The 6634-nt window shown below is 40.6% G+C and overlaps 1 protein-coding gene across 1 annotated transcript in view; it reads right to left on the reverse strand.

Annotated features, from left to right (window-relative positions):
• The window catches only part of hoxb3a (homeobox B3a), a 94755-nt gene extending 91030 nt beyond the window's left edge, over positions 1-3725 (reverse strand). The window contains exon 1 of the mRNA XM_061748413.1: positions 3385-3725. The gene's annotated coding sequence lies outside the window, so the exon portion shown is untranslated. The remainder of the gene's footprint in view (positions 1-3384) is intronic.
• Positions 3726-6634: the final 2909 nt, after the last annotated feature.

Genomic DNA, 6634 nt, shown 5'->3' on the forward strand with positions numbered 1-6634 from the left:
AAAATATAATTAGCATAAAATATCTTGTAAACGTCACTGATGGTGTAGTGGTACACTCGCCTGACTTTGGTGCGGGCAGCGTGGGTTCAGTTCCTACTCAGTGACAGTGTGTATGTGAGTGCGAACGGTTGTCCGTGTCTGTATGTGCCCTGCGACCAGTTCAGGTTGTAGTCCGCCTTTTGCCCGAAGTCCGCTGGGATAGGCTCCAGCGCACCGTGATCCTAACCAGGATAAGTGGTGTTGAAAATGGATGGGTGAAACTTCATTTGAAACACCCAATCGTGAAGAAATGTTAATATTAAAAGCCTGAGAAATACTACTTTAGAATATTTTTTTTTCTTGGAAACAATTGCAACCTTTTGATAGATAACAATCGCCAATAACTCAAATACTCCAACCACCCACCCACCCATCAATTTTCTGTTCTGCTTATCCTCACAAGAGTCACGGCCGTGCTGGAGCCTATCCCAGCTATCTTCGGGCGAGAAGCGGGGTACACCCTTAACCGGTCGCCGGCCAATCGCAGGGCACATATAACCAAGACACCATTCGCACTCACATTCACACCTATGGGCAATTTAGAATCTTCAATCAACCTACCACGCATGTTTTGGGGATTCCACACAGGCGATTTGAACACCGGTCCTCAGAACTGTGAGGCAGATGTGCTAACCAGTTGTCCACCGTGCCGCCCCCAAATACTCATTCATTTATTCATTCATTTTCCAAACCGCTTCTCCTCACGAGCGTCGCGGGCGTGCTGGAGCCTATCCCAGCTGTCTTCGGGTGAGAGGCGGGGTACACCCTGTCAAATTAATTGATGTTCAAAAATAAATTTAGTGGGCCATGTCTTTACTATTTACTATTTATTGATCAAATTATATGAGCATATACATACTCGCCTATTTTAGAATAGCTTCATTCCACGGTGAGGGCTGAAACAGAGACATCACTTTGACAACATAGACGAGACAATGCAGGCTCTTATCCAGCGAGCGCCCGCACACGCACACACACGCTTGCACACACACGCTTACACACACACACACACACCCTCACACACACACACGTACACAGGCACACCCGTACACACACGCACTCGCGCGCGAGCAGACTCTACAATTCGGATTACTCACTAACATAACACACACTACCGCATAGCAAGCGTTCCTTTGAATCATCATGAGTGCACAAGTAATGCGTGGCGTGCAGTCTGTCTGTGCAGGAGTTTAAACATTGTCACCAGCAAGACGCTAGATGGCATCAAAGCATTTTACACGATACTCACGAGCCTACCACGCCAAGTGTGAAGTTTTCATGTTTTGCTGTCCGTGGATTTCTAAAATTGTCTATCTGCATGTGGTCCGTGTTTGCTCCACTGTAATATAAACCGGTAATATACGATTAAACTCAGTCCGGGATGTTACATTTCCTCTGCATCCGTTTACATGGAGTATTGTTTGATAGTTTTGTCTAAGTGCACGCAAGTCTACTGACGATATATGAATATTGGTTGTACGAATGTGCATATGAATAAAACGGTGATCTTGACTAAATCTCTGCATGCTGTTTGATGCAACACGTCAAATCTGGGGAGATTATTTAGGCCATACCAGCATTCATGTTATGTTATTATTTACGGTATGCATGATGCAATGTGTGCATAAAACTAAACGAAAATGCATTTAAAAAAAAAGACTATTTCCCTTGGAGAGGCGAAAGAATGACGGATACAAAGAGGCAACCTGCTGTTTCCATAACTGCTCTGAACTACATTTTTACACATACATACACATCCTGCCACCATTTAGGCCTTTATATATAGCCATGATTTATCCTTGAGCCTTGTGAAGAGATATTCTTAATAATAAAGCGAATTACAAATCCAAAGTCAACTCAACAGATGAGTTTGCGTCATTGCGATTATGATTTCCATCTCAACAAACGGACATTGGTTGTTATTTTATTAATATATATTCATTTTACTGCATACAAGACTTTAGGTTATTGTTTCTTGAGTTTAAAAAAAATACAGTGCTCATCAAAGCATGAACAGAAATGTAACTCCTTTGAAAAGTAAACCTTTTTAAAATTAGAATATATATATATATATATATATATATATATATATATATATATATATATATATATATATATATATATATATATAGTCTAAACATCGCAAACATGACTTTTATTGGAGAGTACTCATTTTTGCAACTTTGCCGTAAATACATTGGTTTGTTTGTTCGTTAAAAAGTATTTTTGCGTGTGCATATTGATCAATCTCATTCGCAAACAATGACGCACATGGTGAAAGTAAATCAAGATTTTCTAGCAAATCTGAGGTATACTCAATGATGCTGAGAACTGTACACCACTGATATTATTATCTTAAATCTGAAGCCACCCAAGCCCTAAGTGTATTTCTTTTTCACAGTTTGAACTTGTTTTCAGGATATGGTATATATACATGACGTTTCAATAATACACCGAACTATTCATATGATATTTTGTGTTATCTTTCTGAGCATTATATATATATATATATATATATATATATATATATATAGAGAGAGAGAGAGAGAGAGAGAGAGAGAGAGAGAGAGAGAGATTGAAAAAAATCAAAATAAGAACCTTGCATGTATCAATATTGGTAAGTAATACCATTGTAAGGTTGTTGGCTGTATACCAAATATTACAGCGCTGCATGTGTCGCCATCCTTCTTCATTGCCGCAGAATGTACAACTAGGATGAAAGGAATCGTCACGCCAAAAGGACATGCTTGATATTTAATCCAGCAAAATACAACAACAACCTGGAACCTGGCGTTATCTGTGCACACGTTTGTGTGGGATATGCGTATGAGGGGACTATTAGGGATGGGTGGAGGGGCGAGCTGTAAAAAAAAATAAAATAAAATACCAGCCACCTGCTGGGAGGAAATGAGAAGGGAAGCAAAGTCATAAAAGTGGGCTGGTCGCGCCCACGCACGCGCACGTGCGATGGAAAGACAAAGAGACGGCTGCAGCTTGAAAAAGACACAATGTGGACAGAAAACGGCAAAACAATGGTCTCACGTTTGAATGCACAATGTTATTGAAGAAACCCTACTTACTTCATCTGAAGCCAATCTAGTACACACACGCACAGCAAATGTGTGTATGTAAAATGTAAATGTAAAAATAAATAAATAGCATTTCAGTTTTAATTGGTGGTACATAATCCCACTAATCACAATTCAGGAAATGTGTCACAACGCTGCAAAAAAAAAACAAGCATGAAAAATCGGACAAACCTATGTGGTTGTTTTGCTCATTTAACATGGCAGTCAGCAGCGTGAATGCAGCACACATGGCTGCGAGTCACACAAGCGCTCTTACCTTTGGTCGTCCGAAACACCTGCAGCTCAAGCGTGTTAGCCCGGAACCATGTGGGAACCAGACCAGACAGTCGTGGCGCATGTCTACCGGATGCATGCTAATTGAGGTGAGCTTGACGAGGACGTTGTCGAGCACTAGTCAAAAAATGCTGTCTGCTACATCTCCGCCCCCGCTATCTTCAGCAGCATCCCTGACAAAATGACTCAGATCGAGTGGATTTCAAGTCCTCTGCGCTGTCATCACAGCCGACCTGGCCTGCGAAGTCGCTGCGCCGCAGCAGCAGCACGGGACCTCACGGTAAGCGGAGCCATACACAGGAGCGAAGATCCGGAAGAGCAAGATGAGGAGGAAGGGGAGGAGGAGGAGGAGGAGGAGTGCTGTCTGGGGTAGCACGGGTTGTTGCCAACATCTCTTCAAGGCTCCAAGCACAGCATTCTTAATCGGCACCATGCATCCAAAGCAAAGCTAGGTTCGACATTCGGTACCGTGCGGAGCCGAGCTCGGCAGAGGTGGCTGTTTCGGGCCGGAGAGCGCTGCCGCAGCAATATAGCCACTTGGGAAATCATAAAAAGTTCATGTTCACGTTAAGGGCGTCCACATGACCAGTCCGCTGGCCAATCCCCGCGCGCGGCCACTCATAAACTTGTATCACAAAGTTGTAAATTTTCATAAAACAAGTAAGAATTTATAGCAATTCTGTGTAGATGTTGATGCTCTTGCTCCCTCGTCCACTCCTCCTCTCCGCCATTTTCTTCATCTTCTGCTCTTGAAAGAGACACGTGTCACCGTTCTCTCCCGGTGGAAATATTGCTGGGCTTGTATTCGTTGAAAAAAAATGCACACCACAGCACATGGTGAAAATAGATATACAAAGACAAAAGTAGAAAATGTAGCTGTGTTGTCAGTTCAGGGTTGTGGCGTTCATGCATTCATGTAGTTAAACCGGTGCTTGTTGCGACTAAAGGACGACTTGACCGATACATGTAGTCAGTAACATGTAAGCAGTGTCTTGCTCCGTTAGAAAATATGCCCAATCAATTCCTATACCCGCCTCTTGATGCATAATGAATCAACAATATCTTTTTTTTCTTTCAGTGTTTTCCTCTCCTTATATGTTTGTCAAGGCGGGAAGCATTACGTTTAAAAGTGAGTTCAGTGTGCGTAGTGTCAAAACAGGCTTGCAGCTACAAACACGTAACACGTAAATGTAAGGTAGTTTCGCATTGCGGCACTGCGTCAACATTTGAACTTCCCACGGGCCTATCGCCACGCGATCTGTAGTGGTTCAATGCGTTTTCATATATTCTCGACTGTTACATGCATTAGATAGAAAGTGGACTCGCTCAAATTGGAGATGTGACTACATTTTAATATTTTATTATGTCAGTTTACCACATTTTAATGGAGTGCGTCCGAAAATGATTTTGTGTGTAGAATTAGCCCGCACCTTTATTATTCTACCTTCCTCGGTGTGCCTCAATGACTGTTTTCATCTTAATTGCGTTTTAATTTGTTCAGTCCACAATTAAATGTAATCATAAAATAAATACACGTAGGCCTACAGTACCTTTGAACACATTCACTGACATATTTGTGCCGTGACTCCTCAAAGACCCGTGGTTGACTTTTCCTATCTGATAGCCAGTATAAAAACGGACGCCACACTTCCTCGAGCAAATGTCTGAGCAGGTTAAATTTTAAACCAGTGGAAGCGCAACACAGAAGGCACACACAGGCCACTCGATGCCTTGTTCGTTTGGTTTCTTTGTGCCTTTTCGGCATTTATTTGGGTTTACGGCCCTTTGGTGGGTGCAATAAAGTCGCCAGGACATGTTGTAAACCCCCACGCTCTCCGCTTGTCAGCTAACAACCACGTTTGCAACCTGGAACTCCACACGAAGAGGAGCTAGACAACGAAAAGGAAAAGCGTCTGGTTTCTGCAAGGAGATTGGCTCTGCAGAGGTAACATTCTCTGACCGCACTGAACAACTAAAGTTCAGGAATTCTGTTGGCTTGTATTTATATTTTATATACTGCAGAGTCATTATTTATAACTCACCTGAAATGTCTTTCTGAGCTCTTAAAAGCAGCTGAAACAAACTGCTGCACATAAGTAATATAGAACATAAAACAAAAATAACAATTAAACATTATATTATATTAGTTAACAAAATCAACAACTACAAGAATAATAATAATAATAATAATAACATTTCAAATATAGAACATGAAAAACAAAAATAACAATTAAATATTACATTATATTAGTTAATAGCATCAACAACTACAATAATAATAATAATAATAATAATACCATTCCAAAACGTGTTGCAGGAATCTTACATCCCTTGTTATAATATATTTTAGAACACGGCGAATTGGGAAATGAAAAACCATGTTCCTCAGGCAACATGTTCGCGATTGTATGTGGATTTTCCGCAAAATAACAATAATCACCTAATGAAATGATAGTGAGACTAATACGCTTATACGAGCAATGCATAAACTCTAAGACACAAATAAATTGCTCCAGTAGGCCTATTATGGGTGCGGCACGATTGTTAGCAGGTCTGCCTCACGTTTCAGAGTTTCTGGGTTCGAATCTTAGCTCATGCGTGCAGTTTGCCGTGCTTGCGTGAATTTCCTCTGGGTACTCTTGGAGCTACGGCGCACATACCGGGACACCAAGTCACCGACTCTGTCAGATGCATGCATTTACATGCATGGTTGCATTACTGGTAGCTACAGTACATCCCATCGGCCACAGAGCAATAGGCGCGTTCCTAAAGAATTGATCATTTAAAGTGCATTACAATGATGATAGGCGTCTTTAAATTAAATTGAACAATTCCTATTAATCAGCCATGGTGAACTTTGAAAAATATACAGAGACTTAATAGAAAATATGGGTAAAAAATAACATTATCTGCAAAACACATTTTTTGATTACACTTGCTTTAACTTTTAAATTACTATTCTAAAATGTAGGTATTGACAAATTTATGTAATTATCATTGCATTTAATTATTTAATATTTACTGGCAACTTCAATTTGAGTCACCAAATAATATCAAGAGTGTCTGACTGCTGCCACACAGTATACTTATGGGTTTATATTAAAACAACAGCAACAACAAAATTATTTGATGATTTGTATTCTTTATGAAGCTATGATTTGAAATAAACAAAAACCAGACACATCAGGTGTATTTGCACAGAAGTATCGATATTGGATTAGTATCACCGATAC

Source organism: Phyllopteryx taeniolatus, chromosome 16, assembly GCF_024500385.1.
Source record: "Phyllopteryx taeniolatus isolate TA_2022b chromosome 16, UOR_Ptae_1.2, whole genome shotgun sequence".
Classification (NCBI taxonomy): domain Eukaryota; kingdom Metazoa; phylum Chordata; class Actinopteri; order Syngnathiformes; family Syngnathidae; genus Phyllopteryx; species Phyllopteryx taeniolatus.